The sequence below is a fragment of the Crinia signifera genome, chromosome 8 (genome assembly GCF_055691185.1).
Source record: "Crinia signifera chromosome 8, ASM5569118v1, whole genome shotgun sequence".
In the NCBI taxonomy this organism is placed as follows: domain Eukaryota; kingdom Metazoa; phylum Chordata; class Amphibia; order Anura; family Myobatrachidae; genus Crinia; species Crinia signifera.
In genome coordinates, this window is record NC_139224.1 from 378,887 (window position 1) to 401,092 (window position 22,206).

The following is a 22,206-nucleotide window of genomic DNA, read 5'->3' on the forward strand; positions in this document are numbered from 1 at the left end:
AAATCTTGTCTATTACCACCTTACAGTCTTTCTTTCTCCCAACTCCCTGCTCTATCTTCCATCCACTCCACTGAAATGGCCCTCACAAAAGTTCCTCACTGACCTCCTTGCTCCCAAATGCAAAGGTCACTATGGTCTGTTTATTCTTCTTGAACTCTCTTCTGAATTTGACACAAACCGGATACTTGATACTGCCCTCTCCTGACTGTGCCACCTCCATGACAGTTTATTTTCTGTCATTGCTCATGATTCCACCTCCCCTCACTTCCGCTAACAGTTGGTGTGCACCAAGGTTATGTTCTTAACATAATGTTGCCATTACACTGCCCAAAAATATATCATATAAACCTCTGAAATGTTAAATGCAGAAAATCAACATTTGCTTTATTCTTTTCCAGTTGTGTTTATAATTATATTCTGATTTTTTCACAGACATGAGGAAACTTGTAAATACATTAGCGTCATTCCTCCTGCAGTTTTATTAGCTTCCCTGCCTCTGCATTGCTCTATTCAACTCTAAAAGACCAAGATCAGGCACCTCCTGATCTTGCCCTTCTGTTCCATGGAAGATTTCTGTCCTATCTCAGCTCACCTTAAGACACCCACATTACAGGTTAAATGGAGTAAGCTCCAAACTTTCCATCTACCACTGTCCCAGGAGAGAATATCTATCTCCTAATGTTCTTATACAGTCCATACTCTCTGAATCTTAGATTGTAAGCTTTCTGGTCACTCTGACAATACTGAGATGGTGATACTTGTGTGGGTGTGGTATAACACACCGACAGTCGGGATTCCGACAGTCATTAGCTTGACATCGGAATCCTGACTGCACAGCGGGGGAAGCACAACCAAGTCCTTTGTGGGCTTGCTGCGCTCGCCTCGCTGCGCTCGCCACCTATTTTAATCTCCTTCTATGGGGGTCGTGGGACCCCACGAGGGAGCAGTCGGGATTCCGACAGTCATTACCCCGACGTCAGAATCCCGACTGTCGGTGAGTCTTCCGGCACCCACTTTTGGGTACTTGTTTCCTATCTGGGCGCCCACGATTGAAATCGCGGTCATCGGGGGTAAAAATCGCGGTCATCGCGGGCATCGCGGGCATCGCGGGTAAATCGGGATGCCCGCGATGACCGCGATTTTTACATAGGGAACAATGTTAAAAAGGCTGATTGACCGCGATTTTACTGTTAAATGGCTCAATGGACCCGATTTGGCCATAGGAATCAATGTTAAATGGGCCACAGAGCCCATTAACCCTTAAATGTCCCCCCCAATTTTTAACGCCACCCCACGATCCACGCCAACCCGAAGCGTGGCGAGCGCAGCGAGCCCGCGAGGGGCGGCGGTACGCGTCCTCCGACCTTTTCATGCCCTACTATCCACGTCGGCGTGGAGTGAGAATATAATAGTGTGGCGAGCGCAGCGAGCCACCGAGCCCGAAGCGTGGCGAGCGCAGCGAGCCCCGCGAGGGGACGCGGATACCTTCACAGGTAGACGCGTCCCCTCGCGGGCTTCACAGGTGTCGGCGTCGCCACGGACACCTGTGAAGCCCGCGAGGGGACGCGTATAACTGTGAAGGTATCCGCGTCCCCTCGCGGGGCTCGCTGCGCTCGCCACGCTTCGGGCTCGGTGGCTCGCTGCGCTCGCCACACTATTATATTCTCACTCCACGCCGACGTGGATAGTAGGGCATGAAAAGGTCGGAGGACGCGTACCGCCGCCCCTCGCGGGCTCGCTGCGCTCGCCACGCTTCGGGTTGACGTGGATCGTGGGGTGGCGTTAAAAATTGGGGGGGACATTTAAGGGTTAATGGGCTCTGTGGCCCATTTAACATTGATTCCTATGGCCAAATCGGGTACATTGAGCCATTTAACAGTAAAATCGGGTCCATCGCGCCTTTTAACATTGATTCCTATGGGAAATCGGGAGCATCGCGTCGTGGTGATCGCGGGTACATTTATGGCTACCCGCGACGCGACCGACACGATTTCCATGTTTAACATGGGTTTCAATGGGAAATCGCGGTCATCGCGTCGGTCGCGTCGCGGGTACACATAAATGTACCCGCGATCACCACGACGGGCGCCCAGATAGGAAACAAGTACCCACTTTTGTTTGGTGGCCTACATTATATAATTATTTACGTAATTTTGTTCTGAAAAAAATATATCTTGTGGTGAGATTTCTTCTGCTAGTTATTCTCATGCTTCTTCAGGAACATCACAATTTTTCTATGTCTATAGGTTAAGCCAAGATTCTTACTATTTTGATAATATCAGATTTCTGAAGGTTCTGAAGAAAACAACAAAAATGTTACAGATTCAATCAGTTTTTTATAATTTTGATAATTATATACTGTACCAGGTAACTAACTTACTTTAGGAGATTTTGATAATTCATCATAAAACTGCTATATTTGACCCTAGATTTAGTTGATCATTCCAAATCATCCATAAAATAAATAATTTTGCTTAAAAAAATATTTTTTTTAATTCTAAGATTTTTTTTTGCTAAACATTGACCAGGGAACAATGATGTTTACAAGAAGAAAGAAAAAGGACTCTCTTTTTCTTGGGGCACTCTTTTGTATAAATTACAGTTAGTAATCAGTTATTCAATAAGGTTCGGTTATAGTAATGATCTGGGGGTGGTGTACCCCCAAAAGAACTTGGGTAGGGCCTTTCTGTTGGAACAGCTCCTGATACGATTTACAGACTACACAGTGCATCTTAAAGCACAGTTATACAAGCCATAATCATACCCCAATATAATTTTCTCCGGGTATTTCTATATAATACTGGCATTAAACCTGTAAACCACTGCACAATATATTTTTCTAGCACAGACATTTAGTCTCTTCTCTCTCACTAGCTTAGAGACAACGTAACTTTAAGTCAATACAGTATACAGGATAACTGCAGTGAAAAGTTAGTCATATTATATACTTGCTACACGGACAAGACATTAGGTTTGGGTGTTATTCTATAAAGTGATACTTGTGCTGGAAACAAAGGTGTATCCTTGTTCCTGTCCCTTTGGGGACCAAGGGAATATTGGTACAGATTACAGAACGTACAGTGCATTCCTAAGCACAGATATATAATTATTATTATATTATTATTTTTTTGTCTATATGTGTATATGTGTCAACGTTTGTCTAGTAATTATTTTTAAATAAATCATTAAAAGTTATATTTGATAAAAACCATCATACATTCTTGGAATACTTTTCCCCTCAACTCTGTAATACTAGTATTTAATCACTATTCCAGATTCAGACTCAGAAGCTGTTCCAACGGAAAGGCCCTAACCAAGTTCTTTTGCGGGTACCCCACCCCCAGATCATTACTATACCTGAACCTTATTGAATAACTGATTACTAACTGTAATTTATACAAAAGAGTGCCCCAAGAAAAAGAGAGTCATTTTTCTTTCTTCTTATAACAACACAATTTACTCTCTAGGGCGCACCTCCAACTCCTTAAATGTTTAGAGAGTGCATGCTCCCTCTCTCATGACAGACTTATTGTGGATCTAACATATACTGCTTTTGAAACTTTGTTTTCTTGACCCAAACCTGTGCACTGGTCTACCTCCCTTCCCCCTTTTCCCTTAAAATTTAACAATGATGTTTAACCAGAATATGTTGTCAAACATTATCATTACCTGGAAAAAGTTATGAGCCAGAATAAATGTTTGGGAGGCAACAGAGATTCTTTCTATGAGTAGATTTAGAAAAGATTGCCATTATCTTTTCCACAGAAGCCTTGGTCTTAAGGGCCCTACATATGCAGACATTTGTGCCAGAGAGTCATAATGGGAGATTCAGCATGGGAGATTTCAAATCTGTCACAACTGTCACAGAAAGTGATGTAAAAAATTGCACTTCATCACAAAAATAATGTTATATGGTATAGACAGTAATTTCCTAAATAAACTTATAAATAAAATACATGTCCTTAATAAATAAACATTGGTGGCATAGTGTGTCCCCCTCTCCCCCAACCAAATAAACATTGGTGGCTAGTGGCAACCCCCTCCCCCCCCACCAAACAAACTTTTAATCGTTGGTGACACAGTGGGGACAAAAATAAAATACTATACTTACCCAGTCCTGCAGCTGACTGAAGAGGGCGGGCGCGGCGGACAGGAGGCAGCGTCAGCTGGTACTCACTTCAGGTAGGCATCGGCTGGGCTCCTGGTTGGTGGGCTTGATGTGGCATTCTGCAGCGTCTTCAGCTCAGAAAAGCCCTGCTCATCTGCTCACGCTGTACACCTATATACACACATACAGTACAGTGCTGTACACCTATTTACACATACAGTGCAGTGTACTGTATGTGTTTATAGGTGTACAGTGCTGTACTGTATGTGTATATAGGTGTACAGCGCTGTACACCTATATAGTTTATACACACATAAAGTATAGTGCTGTACACCTATATACACAGCACTGTACACTGACACACATATGACAGGCAGGCACAGGGCGGGAGACTCTCAGTCCTCTCTCTCTCTATGGACACAGCGCCGGGGAGTGCGGCATCCCAGCAGCTTGAATTGGTGGCATCACGCGCAGCAACCCGGCAGCTTTTGGAGTCTTCATCGAGTGCAGCATACCGGCGGCTGCTTACTCCGGGTGACCCGTCACCCCCCTGCGTATTAAAGCTGTTTGACCAGGTCCAGCTGCCCCTGGAGTCCATGAGTGAGTCTGGCTGCCGCTGAGGCCCCAGGTGGCACAGTGATGATGGCGGCAGTGAGTGGGTCCAGCTGCTGGGAGGGCAGTTAGGGGCTCTTACGGCAGATTGCTGGCTTTTGGTGTCTTCAGCATTTGCTCAGAAGGCCCTGCTCATTGCGACGCACCTACACATGCGGGAGATATGCAGGGCCTCCTGAGCGACTGCTCTGAAAATAACCAACAGGTTCATTCTACATCGCGGCCCAGATTCAGACAACGGGGCTGCGCATTTGCATCGCCCTGTGGGCTACACACACAGTGATAGTCAGCCACTTTCTGAGGGATTATGTAAAATCGCTCAGAAATTGGCTGACTATCGCTGTGTGTGTAGGGCCCATTAGAGTTCAGTAACCCTTCAACAAGGGTTAGAGGTAATGTTACAATCAGTTGGATGCAAATTGGTTTGCTATTAGTTTTAATCTAATAGCCACATCACAATATAACCTATCAGGGACAGACAGTTTAATTGGACTCTGACCATTAATGTCGCCCTCAGGTTTTCATGTGCCAGTGGCACTTCAATGTTTCTACTGTATGCTGCTGTGTGTATCACATGTGATTATTTTATGCAGTTTGTGCCCCTTTTGTTTTGGAAGAAGAAATTAGCTTGCTATCACACCATACATGGACTGATATTCTGACTATGACCATGGTTTTCATCAATGGTACCATTCTCAGGTTGGCTGTGGTTGCAACTTTTCCCTGTATAAAAGAATGTTCATGGTATACTTTTGAAAAAAAACCAACAACAACAACTTCCTAAGCTTACTTAAAGACCAGTTTATAACACAAATGGTAGAAGCTTCAACTCGTAATAAGGCATTATTGGATTTGGTATTAACAAATAACATAGATCTAGTTTCAAACACAAAAGTAATTGAACATCTAGGGAACAGTGACCACAATATGGTTTCACTGGAAATCAACTTCAGTAAATTACATCATAAAGGATCAGCAAAAATACTAAACTTCAGAAAATCTAACTTTGAATTATTCAAAGCCCTAAAAAGAATTGTGTGGGAAACTGTTTTTGAGGGGAAAAATGCTGAGGAAATGTGGGATACTCTAAAAAATGTACTCAAATTATTAACTATTAAATACATTCCTAAAGTAAATAAGGGTAAATTCAATAAAACAAAGCCACCATGGTTGGACAAAAAAGTTAGGTCAGCAATCAAAAATAAAACAAGAGCATTTATATTCTATAAAAAATAACTTAAATGAGGAGGCGTTCACCAATTACAAAGAATCAAACAAAATTTGCAAAGGGGCAATCAAAGTAGCTAAAAGGGATTATGAAGAGCGCATAGCCACTGAAAGCAAAACTAACCCCAAGAACTTTTCAAATACATAAATAGTGAACGTAAAATTAAGGACAACATAGGCTCACTAACCGATATCACTGGAAAAAGTTTTACAGAGGACAAGGGAAAAGCAAAACTGTTAAATGAGTACTTCTCATCAGTGTTTACTAAGAGAGAGCATAGATATATGCCGGCATATATCTATCCCATTTGCCGGCATATATCTATTTAATTTGCTGGCATATATCTATCGCATTTGCCGGCAAGTATTTATCCCATTTGCTGGCATATATCTATACCATTTGCCGGCATATATCTATCGGATTTGCCGGCAAGTATTTATCACATTTTCCGGCAAATATTTATCACATTTGCTGGCAAGTATTTATCACATTTGCCGGCAAATATCTATCCTATTTGCCAGCATATATCTATCCCATTTGCCGGCATATATCTATCCCATATGCCGGCATATATCTACCCCATTTTCTGGCATATATCTATCACAATTGCGGGCAAGTATCTATCCCATTTGCTGGCATATATCTGTTCCATTTGCTGGCATATATTGATCCCATATAACGGCATATATCTATCGCATTTGAAGACATATATTTATTGCATTTGCCGCAAGTATTTATCCCATTTGACGGCATGTATTTATCACATTTGGCGGCATCTATCTATCCCATTTACCAGCATATATCTATCGCATTTGCCGGCAAGTATTTATCACATTTGCCTGCATGCTGTATATCTATCGCATTTGCCGGCATGTATTCATCCCATTTGCCTGCATATAACTTTCCCATTTACCGGCATATATCTATACCATTTGCCGGCCAGTATTTATCACATTTGGCGGCATATATCTACCCCATTTTCTGGCATATATCTATCACAATTGCGGGCAAGTATCTATGCCATTTGCTGGCATATATCTGTTCCATTTGCTGGCATATATTGATCCCATATAACGGCATATATCTATCGCATTTGAAGACATATATTTATCGCATTTGCCGGCAAGTATTTATCCCATTTGACGGCATGTATTTGTAAACACCCAAAGTTAGGGGTTACCTTATGGATGCAACGGGAGCCGTGCTTCCCCAAAGCCCGGATCTCAGCCAGGAGTCTTCTCAGGATGCAGGAATGGACACAGTACACTCCACTATAGCTTAGGTTGACCTTTTATTTTCAAAGCAGTCACCGAGGACATCAACCCCTTTTTGTAGATGCGTCACAATAATTCCACTACAAGTGGGCAACAGTGTAGAAATGTTCTACTATTCAATAATCATTCAAGTAACAGGAAACGTTTTACGGTGCAATAAACATTCAAGTAAAAGGAAATGTTTTACGGTACAATAAACATTCAGGTAAAAGGAAATGCTTTACGGTGCAATAAACATTCAGGTAAAAGGAAATGCTTTCACAGTGCAATAAACATTCAGGTAAAAGGAAATGTTTTACGGTGCGAAAAACATTCAAATAAAAGGAAATGTTTCACAGTGCAATACACATTCAAGTAAAGGAAATGTTTTTACGACACCTTTCTCTGTACTAGTGACGTATCCCGAACTAAGCTAAAGTTACCGGTAACCTACTCAACTTACTCCTAACAACTCTTCGCAACAATTGTATAGTGTCCTAACTCGCAGGCCCTAATGGCCCGACCTGTGCACAGGGGTTTGGCTGGGGCCCATGGTGGTGCACGTATCCAGTCGTGGGACAGGGGTAGGGTCTGCCTAAGGTCTTGGGTATTTACTGGCCCTCTACCCAAGGTATCCTGAGTTGGAACAAAGAGTACTCCACGCAGTCCTCGGGGAAAGAGGGTAAGTAGTCTTAGCCGCAGTGAGGAGGCCTACTCGGCCCTTATAGTGGACGAGTTTCCTCACAGGGTAGGGCGGCCCGGGAAAGAAAGACCGGTGGCCTGGACGTTGCGGGCAGGCCACTAACAGGGGGGTGGCCCTGGTGAGGCTATAGTAGGTGTAGTGCCGGATCCCTAAGGGCCTCAAGGGCAACACTCACGGTTAGGTGCTCCTGCTTAGGAGGGGTGACAAGATGGCGGCCAGTCCTTCTCCCTCCTGGGACCTCAAGATGGGGGACATCTCCCTCAGCGATCCTGTGGGTTCAGCCCAACCAGTGTAGCAGCCTTCAGGGCCTCTCTCACCCCTCAGGTCTCAGTTCTGTCCTGTATTGGGCAGTTAACTGGCTCTCTCCTCCGTGCTGGTGATGGCGGCTCCTTCCGTCTCTGGAGGTCGGCGGGGGTCGCGTGACGTCACCCGCCGCTTCCCTCTGCGGCGCGCTGGTGCTGGCTCCTTTCCCCGCTGTAGGAGGTCGGCGGGGGTCACCACTGACGCCGCCCGCTCCTCCGTCCGTCCTCTGCTCTCTCCGCGTCAGGCGCTCCACTGCACGCCAGGGGTCACGCTGCGGCTGTTGCCGGTCTCTCTCCCCTCCGCTCCACACGCTGGCACTCTGGTGAGACCTCTTCTCCGCCCCCCCATCCTGCCTTTTTGCCACCGCCTCTTCCTCTCCTTCCCCCTCCAATTGGCTGCGCACCTGACCCCGTCAGTCACAGGCTGTCGGGGCAGGTTGGATTTAACCCCTTCTGCCATGGGGCTTACATCCGCCCCTACTTTTTTGTGGTCGTGTCCTCACGCCACACTATCGGAGACACAAGTCCAAACCGTTCATGAGTTCTGAATCAATAAAGTCTCTTTCATAGTCCACCTACTTTCAGTAGGAAGGGCAACCTCCCGACGGTTACAGTAGCGTCATCATAAACCAACAATTTAAACATATACATATATACAACAACAACATCAGAACGGCATGAGGTTACTACAGTTGGAGCTTATTCTCGATACCGGGCTGGCAAGACGCCCCTAGTGCTTCTGACCGGCCGCCTGGGCTCAACTTCTGGAACAGGCTCTGGGCCTGCAGGACGGTCCATGGCTGGAATGTTCAATTCGGCCAAGGGGGTGGTCGGCACCAAGGGCATGGCTGGCCAGCCTGCATATAACAGAAGGTCCAGAGGGTTCCGTAGGATATCAGCCATCGGCAACGGACCCGTGGTTGGCACTTCCCCGGACGGTTCCTCTTCGCCGGTAGCTTCTGGCCCCGTGACTTGGCCGATGTAGGGTTTGAGCTGATTTCGATGGATCCACTGTAGGCGATCTCCATCTTGTTGCCGGACCTGGTACAACGGGAGGGTTGACTCTGGCTCTTTGGTAACCACGTATGGGTAGGGTTCCCACTTGGAGTCCAATTTGCTCTGTGGCCTGTTATTCCTTTTGAACACCAGGCTACCCACCGACAGTGGGTCGGCCTGGGCGTCTATATCATAGTTTCGCTTCTGTCGCTCTCTTACTTCCTCCATTCGTTGATTCACGACGGATTGGGCTTCTCTTAGGCGAACTTGGTGCTCTTGAACCCAAGGGGTCTGGCATTGGGGGTCCGCCCCGGGGAGTTGTAGCTGCAGATCAGCTGGGAGCCTCCCCGCTCTCCCGAACAGCAGGTAGTACGGGGTATACCCTGTCGAGGTGTGGCAAGTGTTATTGTAGATGAAAACCAATTCTGCCAGCAGCCCGGGCCAGTCGCGTCGCTGCTCCTGGTGTAGGGCCCGTAGCATGTTGATGAGTGTTCGATTCATTCGTTCACATGCCCCGTTCCCTTGAGGGTGATAGGGCGTGGTGTGGAGTTTCTGACAGCCGTAGAGCTCACACAGTTCAGCAAAAAGTTGCGACTCAAACGTCGGCCCTTGGTCGGACAATAGCTGGCGTGGGAAACCGTAGGGCCGGACAAATGCCCTCCAAAAGACTTCGGCGGTCGTCTTGGCGGTTAGGTCTCGGACAGGTAAGGCCACGGCAAACTTAGTATAATGGTCCACGATAACCAGGGCGTACTGGTACCCGGTGCGGCTCGGTTCGAGCTTCACATGGTTCAGGGCGACCAACTCTAATGGGTATGTGGACACGATTGGATGGAGAGGGGCTTTCTCTGCTGATGTTGCTGGTCGTCGCACTGCACAGTTCGGGCAAGCCTTGCACCAGTCCTCTACATCGGCCCGCATATTGGGCCAGTACACCCTGGTTCGCAGGTTCGACTCCATCTTCTGGCACCCAAAGTGTCCGGAGCGATTGTGATAGGCCCGCAGTACCTCCTCCACCGCATCCCTGGGGACGATTAGTTGTTTGCTGACCACGTGGGTTTTCGGGTCCACGTACCTTCTGTAGAGCACCCCTTGCTGTACTTCCAGTCATTCTCTCTGTCGCCACAGCTGGCGTACTTCGACGGGAACCCGATCTCGTTCTTCTCGCGACGGGGAACGCCGGGACTCCAGATAACTCCTGACTTGTTGGATGTACGGGCATTCTTGTTGCCGCTGGGCCCAATTCTCCTCCGCTGCTCCCCCTGTGGTACTAGTGATCGCTGCACTTGTACAATGTGGTTTCGGACTCTGGTGCCACCCACTGAACTGGGGCAACTCCTCCTGTTCCCAGGCGTCAGTTTCGTCTTCTCCCTCTTCGGGGCTGGGTAGGCGGGAGAGCGCGTCGGCGTTGGCGTTGCTGCGCCCACTCCTATATTCGATACTGTACTGATAGTTGGCCAGCCGGGAGGCCCAACGCTGTTCCAGGGCCCCCAGCCGGGCAGTCGCTTGATGGGCCAGTGGATTGCAATCCGTGACTGCTACAAATGGGGTGGCGGCCAAGTAATCCCTGAATATCTCTGTTACCGCCCACACCAGCGCCAGAAACTCCAGTTTGAAGGAACTGTAGTTGGCATCGTTCCGTTCAGTCTTCCTTAGACTACGACTGGCGTAGGCAATGGTCCGTTCCTTCCCATCCTGGACTTGTGCCAACACTGCCCCGAGACCCTTTTTACTAGCGTCTGGGTACAGGCGGAAGGGAACGCTGTAGTCGGGGTATGCCAGCAGGGGAGCCTCGGTCAGTACTTTTTTTAGCTGGTCAAACGCCTCTTGTCGACTCTCTGTCCATACCACCGGAATCTTCTTGTTGTAGCCGTCCTTGGGGATTCCCCTCATCAATTTGGTCAGGGGTGCCGCGACTTTAGCGAAATCCCGGACGAATCTCCGGTAGTATCCCACAAAGCCTAGAAACCGACGGACGTCTTTCACCGTTCTCGGCACAGGCCAATCCTTCACGGCGCTGACTTTCTCCGGATCTGGAGAGACCCCTTGGGCATTCACGACGTGACCCAGGTATCGCACCTCGGGTTTGAGGAGGTGGCATTTACTGGGCTTCAACTTTAGCCCGAACTGTATGAGCCGTTGGAATACTTCGTGCAGGTGGTCCAGGTGGTCCTTGTAGGTTTCAGAGAATATAATGACATCGTCAAGGTTTAGGAGCACGATGTCAAAATTGCGGTGCCCCAGGCAGTGCTCCATCACCCTCTGGAATGTCGCTGGGGCATTACACAGTCCGAATGGCATGCGATTGAATTCGAACAACCCCATCGGTGTTGTAAAGGCTGTCTTCTCTTTATCGCCCTCCTCCACCTGGACTTGCCAGTATCCACTAGTCAGGTCCAGGGTCGAGAAGTACCGGGCCTTCTGGAGGGCTGTCAGGGACTCCTCGATTCTGGGCAAGGGATATGCGTCTCGGTGCGTCAGGCTATTCAGTTTCCTGTAGTCCACACAGAACCGTAGTTGGCCGTCTTTCTTCCGGACCAGGACCATTGGCGCTGCCCACGGGCTGTGGCTCTCTCTTATCACCCAACTTTCCCTCATTTCTTCTAACATTCGTCGGACAGGCTGGTGCAGCGCCGGGGCCACCGGTCGATGCCTCTCCCTTACTGGGCGCGCCGTACCGGTGGGGATCCCATGCTGGATGTCTTCTACCAGTCCCAGCTCAGTCGGGTCTTTGCTGAAGGCCGCCGCATTGGCAGTTACCACCTGTAGTGCCCCGTCCTTCTGTTCTTCCGAGGTATCCTTATCCCCGATGTGGATCTCCTTCCACCAGGCGTCAGCTAGGCCGGGCTCCGTTTCCTGTGTGGCCGACGTGCTTTGTTGTTGGACCTGTTCGGGGTGGACCACGTCTTGAAACGTCGTCCAGCTCAGCATGGCCAGCGGTTGGTGGCGGTACAGTTTGATTGTACGATTTTGGGGGTTTAGAACGCGCACTGGGACCCGCCCGTGGTCGACTGTCACTAAGGCACTGGCCACTACCACCTCTTGTTGTGCGGTCACGGGGTAAGCCTCAACCAATGCTTCGTACTTGCCGCCACTTGGGCTGCAGCGGGCTTTACCCCAGAGTATCGTCTCCGTGTTGGGTTTCAGCTTGACGGGCCTCCTGTCGGTCAGGCGAATTTTTCCTATCTCCCCTGTGCTCTTCACAAATTTCTGGTGTCCCTGGAGGATTTTGATGGTCTTCTGTAAGGCGCGTTGGCTGGGCGGTTCCGCTGCGGGGAGTCGGTGCTTCAGCGCAGCTACAAGCTCGTTGGGACAGCGTTGTAAGACGTTCATCCCTAAGATTATGGGCGCTACCTTCGCTTCATCTGTGGTGGTCACCAGGCACCCTTAGTTGGGCAGCAACGTACTCCTGATTTGTATGTCGGCTTCCCAGTATCCTTCGCATGCGATTTCCAGGCCGTCACTGGCAATTAGGTGGAGCCATGTGGGTGGCGGGGACAACAGCTGGTGACTTCCCCAATAGCGTTGGAGGGTCGGCAGTTGGATTGTGGTGATCTGCGATCCGGTGTCTACCATCGCTACGGCCTCCACTCCGTTGATGGTTATTGGCAGGGTGGGACACCTTCCGATGTACTGGGGCCACCATTTGTCTGGGTCTGGGTCTATTCCAGCGACTCCCCCCGAGGTTCGGCCCTCCCCCTCGGGGCATTGGAGTTTAAATGGTCGGACGAGGGACAGTTTCTCTCGACGTGTCCGGCTTCCCGACAGCGTTGGCAGATGGGCCGGCTCTCATGGTCGAATTGGTCGGAAGCCCGTCTTCCATATTCTCGGGGGGGTCCCATCGATTCCGGCCCGACTGCTGTCTTTCCGTCTTCCATCGGGTTCCCCAGCTTGTTGGCGCGGTTTGCCGTGTCAGCTGGCGCATGTCTCGTTGCATTGCAGCCATCCCGAGGACCAGGTCTTCTACTTGGCGCTGGAGGGATTGGTCTGGATTCCCCGCTGGTGGTTTGTCGCTCTGGGCGGTCCGGTCTTTCAGTCAGCCAACTTGTTCAGCGCTCGTGGCCACGGGTCCTCGAGCCCCCGCCATTTCCGGATATTCTACCTCGGGGTCGGCGTGATTCCCGATGGTCCGGATGGCGGCGTTCTTAAAGTCAGCAAAGGACTTCCCTGGCATCTGCATCTTGAGGATTCGCAGCTGGGTTTTGACGTTAGGGTTCGACGCTCCTTCCACGAACTGGAGGGTGAGCGCCTCATCGCTGTTATGGACTTCATCCTTGTCTGCCGCTTGGATGAGTTTCAGGGTCTTCTGAAGACTTAGGGCGAAGTCCTGGAGGGTTTCGCCCAGTTGTTGCTTTCGGCCGTAGAGTTGCATCTTCAACTCCGGGAGGGTGGCAGTCTCGAAGATCGTGGCTAGCCGTTCCAAGATCTGGTCGGTGTCCTTCTTTTGGTCGTCCTCCCATGATTCAACCTCGCTGAGGGCCGAGCCCGTGAGTTGGCCGATGAGGATCTGTACCCGCTGCTCTTCTCTCGGGGTGTAGAGCTGGGCCATGGACTTCATCTGGTTCTTGAAGGCTGTGAATGTGGCACCCTTGTTGGGGTCCCCACTGTATGTCAACATCCATGGAGCCTCGAAGTAGTAGGGTAGTGTAATGGGAGCGTGAGGTGCCGTCGCGGGTGCAGGTACTACCAATGGGGCGGCCACCTGTGGTTTGGCATTGGGGGGCGCAAAGGGTGCCTGCCCACCTTCGGCCTGTGGTGCGTCCATCCTGGGATCAGATTATACTCCGCGTCGACTGTATCCTGTTCGTGACACCAGAAAACTGTAAACACCCAAAGTGAGGGGTTACCTTATGGATGCAACGGGAGCCGTGCTTCCCCAATACCCGGATCTCAGCCAGGAGTCTTCTCAGGATGCAGGAATGGACACAGTACACTCCACTATAGCTTAGGTTGACCTTTTATTTTCAAAGCAGTCACCGAGGACATCAACCCCTTTTTGTAGATGCGTCACAATAATTCCACTACAAGTGGGCAACAGTGTAGAAATGTTCTACTATTCAATAATCATTCAAGTAACAGGAAACGTTTTACGGTGCAATAAACATTCAAGTAAAAGGAAATGTTTTACGGTACAATAAACATTCAGGTAAAAGGAAATGCTTTCACAGTGCAATAAACATTCAGGTAAAAGGAAATGTTTTACGGTGCGATAAACATTCAAATAAAAGGAAATGTTTCACAGTGCAATACACATTCAAGTAAAGGAAATGTTTTTTACGACACCTTTCTCTGTACTAGTGACGTATCCCGAACTAAGCTAAAATTATCGGTAACCTACTCAACTTACTCCTAACAACTCTTCGCAACAATTGTATAGTGTCCTAACTCGCAGGCCCTAATGGCCCGACCTGTGCACAGGGGTTTGGCTGGGGCCCATGGTGGTGCACGTATCCAGTCGTGGGACAGGGGTAGGGTCTGCCTAAGGTCTTGGGTATTTACTGGCCCTCTACCCAGGGTATCCTGAGTTGGAACAAAGAGTACTCCACGCAGTCCTCGGGGGAAGAGGGTAAGCAGTTTTAGCCGCAGTGAGGAGGCATACTCGGCCCTTATAGTGGACGAGTTTCCTCACAGGGTAGGGCGGCCCGGGGAAAGAAAGACCGGTGGCCTGGATGTTGCGGGCAGGCCACTAACAGGGGGGTGGCCCTGGTGAGGCTATAGTAGGTGTAGTGCCGGATCCCTAAGGGCCTCAAGGGCAACACTCACGGTTTAGGTGCTCCTGCTTAGGAGGGGTGACAAGATGGCGGCCAGTCCTTCTCCCTCCTGGGACCTCAAGATGGGGGCCATCTCCCTCAGCGATCCTGTGGGTTCAGCCCAACCAGTGTAGCAGCCTTCAGGGCCTCTCTCACCCCTCAGGTCTCAGTTCTGTCCTGTATTGGGCAGTTAACTGGCTCTCTCCTCCGCGCTGGTTATGGCGGCTCCTTCCGTCTCTGGAGGTCGGCGGGGGTCGCGTGACGTCACCCGCCGCTTCCCTCTGCGGCGCGCTGGTGCTGGCTCCTTTCCCCGCTGTAGGAGGTCGGCGGGGGTCACCGCTGACGCCGCCCGCTCCTCCGTCCGTCCTCTGCTCTCTCCGCGTCAGGCGCTCCACTGCATGCCGGGGGTCACGCTGCGGCTGTTGCCGGTCTCTCTCCCCTCCGCTCCACACGCTGGCACTCTGGTGAGACCTCTTCTCCGGCCCCCTTCCTGCCTTTTTGCCACCGCCTCTTTCTCTCCTTCCCCCTCCAATCGGCTGCGCACCTGACCCCGTCAGTCACAGGCTGTCGGGGCAGGTTGGATTTAACCCCTTCTGCCCTGGGGCTTACATCTTTATCACATTTGGCGGCATCTATCTATCCCATTTACCACCATATATCTATCGCATTTGCCCGCAAGTATTTATCACATTTGCCTGCATGCTGTATATCTATCGCATTTGCCTGCATGTATTCATCCCATTTGCCTGCATATAACTTTCCCATTTACCGGCATATATCTATCCCATTTGCCGGCCAGTATTTATCACATTTGGCGGCATATATCTATCGCATTTGTTGGCAAGTATTTATCACATTTGTCGGCATGCATATATCTATCGCATTTGCCGGCAAGTATTTAACACATTTGTCGGCATGCATATATCTATCCCATTTGCCCGCATATATCTGTTCCATTTGCCGGCATATATTGATCCCATTTGCAGACATATATTTATTTCATTTGCCGGCATGTATTTATCCCATTTGTCGGCATATATCTATCCCATTTGCCGGCATATATCTATCTATCCCATTTGTCGGCAAGTATTTATCATATTTGCCGGCATATATCTATCCCATTTGCTGGCATATATCTATACCATTTGCCGGCATATATCTATCGCATTTGCTTGCAAGTATTTATCACATTTGCCAGCATATATCTATCCTATTTGCCAACATATGTCTATCCCATTTGCCGGCATATATCTATCCCATATGCCGGCAAATATCTACCCCATTTTCCGGCATATATCTATCACAATTGCGGGCAAGTATCTATCCCTTTTGCCGGCATATATCTATTCCATTTGCTGGCATATATTGATCCCATTTGCCGGCATATATCTATCACATTTGCCAGCAAGTATGTATCACATTTGCCTGCATATATCTATCACATTTGCAGACATATATTTATTGCGTTTGCCGGCAAGTATTTATCCCATTTGACGGTATGTATTTATCCCATTTGCCATCTACCCCATTTTCCGGCATATATCTATCACAATTGCGGGCAAGTATCTATCCCTTTTGCCGGCATATATCTGTTCCATTTGCTGGCATATATTGATCCCATTTGCTGGAATATATCTATCGCATTTGCCAGCAAGTATGTATCACATTTGCCGGCATATATCTATCACATTTGCAGACATATATTTATTGCGTTTGCCGGCAAGTATTTATCCCATTTGACGGCATGTATTTATCCCATTTGCCGGCATATATCTATCCCATTTGCCGGCATATATCTATGCCATTTGCCGGCAAGTATTTATCACATTTGGCGGCATCTATCGATCCCATTTACCGGAATATATCTATCGCATTTGCCGGCAAGTATTTATCACATTTGCCGGCATGCTGTATATCTATCGCATTTGCCTGCATGTATTTTTTTTTTAATCTTTTTATTAAAGTTTTACATTTTGTTTTTGTACAAGCAGAAAGGAAATAAAGTAGACAGGTGTCATATACATAGATCATAAGATGTGACATTTCGGTAATCGTCTAGTACGACAAATAGTATATCATAGTTACAAAGTAATTATTGTAGGCATAATACCACATTTCCATTACTGATATTAAAAAAATGGAGTACTAGGACAAAAACTAAAAATAGAAGAAAAAAAAATACCCTCTCTTGGGTCGTCAAGCTGTTATTATGATCCCTCAGTATTATGCATAAGGCACCTTATATAGAAGACAAAACAAGTACTATCACACTACAAAGACAATAGACAAAAGAAACATCAGGGAAATATTACAAATATAGCACAGGTTGGATTAAAGAAATGGGGGGGGGGGGAGGATTAGTGGGGAGAACCATGGGGGGGTAGGATTGGAGTGAGTATGAAATAGTGTTGATGTTGTTCTAGTAAAGTTTATACAACAATTCGTTCCTCACTGAATATTAATATGAAGCCCTAAATAGTGTTGAGATAGAATTGCTTATTAGACCTTGTTACACTTCAGAGGCTAACCTCATCATTCTCAAAAACAAAAGTGAATAATACAGCCTTAAGACATGACTGAATTCAACAACCAGGTCAGTCGTTTAAACTGGTTTTGTCTAGAGATGTGCACCGGCCACTTTTCGGGTTTTGGGTCTTGGGTTTTGGGTTCTGATTACCTTGAGGTTTTGGGTTCTAATGGGTTTTGGCAAAACACCTCCTAAGTGTTTTGTGTTGGATTTTTTTGGGTTTTGGGTTCTGATTTTTTTGTTAAAAATGCATAAAAACAGCTAAAATCGCAGAATTTGGTGGGTTTTTTTTGCTCCTACGCTATATTGACCTCAATAACATTCATTTACACTCATTTCCAGTGTATTCTGAACACCTGACACCTCACAATATTGTTTTTATTGCCAAAGTTTGCACTGAGGTAGCTGGATAACTATGCTAAGCCACACAAGTGTGCGGCACAAACACGTGGCTCATGTAAGAGTGGCACTGCAGCGGCAGACATGATGGCAGTTTTAAAAAATAGGCCCATAAAAGATACCTATCTGGCTTGATCATGCACTGTTTACCATGTGCAGCCAAGGAGCGGTGGGCATTTTGTGCAGCACAGAGTTTGTCTGCAAGTGTGTAACTGTTTTGATCACTTTAACATCCAACAAGACCCCTATCTGGCTTGATTGTGTGATAATGTAATCTGATTGTTTAATTTTGTGATTATTATTCATTTATTATTACCAGTCATCTCTTAAATCATTGCCTAATGGGTGTAGGGGAGTGGGCTAATCAATTTTAAGGTGGCAGATGGAAGATGTAATGTAATGTAAACCATCACTAGCATTGGTTGCAGCAGTGGCAGTAACTGATGGACCCGGCTGTGCAGATAAGGAGGATGCTGACAGCGATGATGTCAAAGGGAGAGCCAGCGAACTGTTGCTCCATGCAGCGCTGGAAAACTTCGCTGCCCGTGGTGATGCCATAGGGCATGCGTAACCATCACTAGCATTGGTTGCAGCAGTGGCAGTAACTGATGGACCCGGCTGTGCAGATAAGGAGGATGCAGACAGCGATGATGTCAAAGGGAGAGCCAGCGAACTGTTGCTCCATGCAGCGCTGGAAAACTTTGCTGCCCGTGGTGATGCCATAGGGCATGCGTAGGAAGACGTAGCACCCAATAGGGTTCATGAAGGCAGTAAGCATGGAAGAGGCTCTGTCCAGAGGGATCTGCCAAAACCCACACTTGGCATTCAGGGTGCTAAAGACCGTTGCACCTGGCATGTCAGTGATCACCTGCTCGATGGTGCAGAGTGTGTATCTGTTTTGGTCAGTTTAATATTTCATAAGACCCTTATCTGTCTTGATTGTGATTATTATTATTTATAATTAATTTCATCTGATTTTTAATTCGGTGATTAGTAATATTATTCATGTATTATTTATTATTACCATTCGTCTCGTCAATCATTGCCTAATGGGTGGAGGGGAGGGGGCTAATCATTGACTAGGTGGCAGCTGGAAGAGTTCTATCTGGCTGCGACTTCTGTAACTCTATTGATCGCTAGGGTGGATTCAGGTGATCTGGCTCGCTAGGCGGGTGTTCCCTTTGCTCACTGCTTCACATGCGTCCCTCGTGAAGCTGCACGCTTTGTCGAGGAGGATGTCCTTTTCCGGTAGAGAAGTACTGATCTTTGCTCAAGGTGTTATGAGTAGCTGCACTCCCCTGCTACAACCTCAAAACAAGTACCAAGACCCCTATCTGGCTTGATTGTGCACTGTTTACACAGTGCAGCCGAGGAGCAGTGGGCGATTGGTGCAGCAATCAATTACTCTCATTAGTGGAATGCAATCAGTTGTATGCATTTACGAATGACTCTCAGCAGTGGGCACCAGACCAGACAGGTAGATGAAGCAGTACTAGACACCACACGGTAGATACTGCAGTACTAGGCACAAGACCGGTAGATAAGGCAGTACTAGGAAGTACTAGGCACCAGACGGTAGATACGGTACGGTAGTACTAGGCAGTGGGCACTAGACCAGACAGGTAGATGAGGCAGTATTAGTTGTGTGTGTATCTGTTTTGGTCAGTTTAATATTTAACAAGACCCCTATCTGGCTTGATTGTGATTATGATTGATTGATTATTAAGTAATTTAATGATGTGATTGATTCATGGTCGAAACCCCGTTTCAACTTTCCTAATCCTGACCCTGATGTGCAGTTTGTCTCTGTGCTGAAAGATCCCAATCTCAAATGGCAGAGTGAACAACCTGTGGATAGCCATATTTCAAAAAATGTGAATGGGCTTGTGTGGCAGCCCACAACAGGATACCCCCTGTGCCCCTGGAGTGCCCCCAAAGAAGTTTAATTGCAGCCAATGCTGCTCTGAGGAAAACTGCAGGGATGTGAGGGGTTAAACAGCCCCAGCTCAGTCCACGTGCAGGGAGCCTGACACCACCCTGATTGGCTGCCCAGGGAGCGCAAAAGGAGAGGTCAGAGGTGAAATGAAACTGTGCAGCGTGACGGAGGAGGGTTTGCAGCAGCGTGAGAGAGGATGACACGTGCTTAGAGAGAGAAGACAGACTGGGCACCCTAAAGATCCACAGAGAGGAGAGCAGCAGAGTGCGCAGCCTGGAAGCGTGCAGAAGTGAGACCCGCTAGAGAGGAGAGAGCCGGGCAGCGTTTCCGTGCAGGAGACCCGGCGGTGATGGACAGCGGCGCACACAGAGAGAGCCAGCAGCCAGCATCATGAGGAAGGCAAGAGGGAGGCCCTGCAGAGTGCCAGCCGTGACACCAGGGAGACGCTACCGGCCGGAGCCGGCAAAAGCAGCAGAGTACAAGGGTGCCCTACCCCCACTCAGCCTGTACCCTTCCTGCCCCAGCCCTGACTCCCCCAAGTCAGGGAGATCACATTCTCACCCATGAAGATGGTGATGGTGACACAATTTTAAAAGAGGACAGAGAACAATCTCATGCACATGAGACCACTGTGCTTGATACAAGACAGACCAGAGTCCACCTAAAGGTGTCGGCTAGTACAGCATCCCTAAAAGTCTCAAGGCTCCAAAAAAAAATTAGGCAGTGAGCCCCTGACCAGACAGGTACAGCAGTATTAGGCAGTGAGCCCCAGATCAGACAGGTAGATACGGCAGTATTAGGCAGTGAGCCCCAGACCAGACGGTAGATATGGCAGTACTAGGCACCAGACAGGTAGATAAGACAGTAGTACTAGGCACAAGACAGGTAGATACGTCAGCAATACTAGTATTGTGCACCAGCAGAATTTATAATAATTAATTTTATTATTAGCTACTGCTTGGCCGTGGCACTCAGTGGCAGACGTCAGTGAACAAGCAGCATGGAATTCTTTTTTACAGTCCCACACAGCACAAGAATTATTTTTGTTTTTATTAAATTAGATATAGCAGCTGTGTGGTTGGAGGAATACGGCCGACGTGTCGCTGGATGAACTGATCAGGAAACGGGGAATGTCCGTGGGCACCGGGATGTACCGCAGGGTCAGTAACAGGGGAGGTATAGGAAACGTGAGATCCAGACTCCAACCATCTGTGAACAATCGTCCACTTGCCACCAGTTTTCAGAGAACATTTGATGCTCGTCAGAAAATTGGTGTGACTGATGCACGCCAAAAACTAGGGATAAAAGATGCCCGTGAAATGCTGAATTCGAGAAAGCAACAGATCATGGCAGGAGACAAGCCTATGAAAGTGATGGACGCTCGTGAAAAGATTACTTTAAGAGGAGTGCTCCAACAGTAGCTGCTAAATCACCTATGGCACAAGGTTCATCGGCAATAAACCTCACAAAAACATCCAGATTCCACAACACAAGACCATTTCAGGTCTGAATAACTCTGTCAAGGGAATGCGAATAAATGTGGTCAACCACCAGCAGCAGGTCTCATCTCAGGATGATGACTATGATGATGAGGATGATGAGATGGAACTTGCTCCCATCCCTTCCAAACAGATGAAATTCACAGCTGCAAATACTTTACAGAAAAGACCAGGAACATTGGGCAACCAATTTTCACTTGGCCAAACATTACCTTTCACTAAAGTTGTACAGAATGATACGTACACTGCTCCCAGTGCTACACCGCCTGCCCCAACAGTACCTTTACTACGGACTAAAACGCTGACCAATATGTCACGTACTCTTGTTACAAAGGAGGCCCTACCAGCCGTACCACCTCCAACAGAGTCTGTTTTCAGCCCCCTAGAAGGAACGAAAATGACGGTAAATAATTGCAAAATATTGCGCTCAAGGTCAAGCTCAAGTTTAAGCCCCAGCAGCAGCACCAACACACCCTCTCCCAACCCACTACTTGACTGGAGTGAAGATGGCGGGCGCGTCAGCCGCTTATAAAGCCTAGCGAAATCCGGCGCCAGGAGATGACGTTCTAATCACGCGGACGGACCCGAGTCAGGTAGGAATCTCCGAGCGCTGCTCGGAATCGGGCTCGAAATGATGACGTCCGTGGGGGCTCGGATCTCTGAAATCCGAGCCCGCACATCTCTAGCAGTAACTGATGGACCCGGCTGTGCAGATAAGGAGGATGCTGACAGCGATGATGTCAAATGGAAAGCCAGCGAACTGTTGCTCCATGCAGCACTGGAAAACTTTGCTGCCCGTGGTGATGCCATAGGGCATGCGTAACCATCACTAGCATTGGTTGCAGCAGAGGCAGTAACTGATGGACCCGGCTGTGCAGATAAGAGGATTAAAA

At 48.3% G+C, this 22,206-nt stretch overlaps 1 pseudogene; it reads left to right on the plus strand.

Moving 5' to 3' along the window:
- Window positions 1–17,524: 17,524 nt before the first annotated feature.
- On the plus strand, window positions 17,525–21,845 carry LOC146026903 (polymerase delta-interacting protein 3 pseudogene; annotated as a pseudogene).
- The last annotated feature ends 361 nt before the right edge of the window (window positions 21,846–22,206 follow it).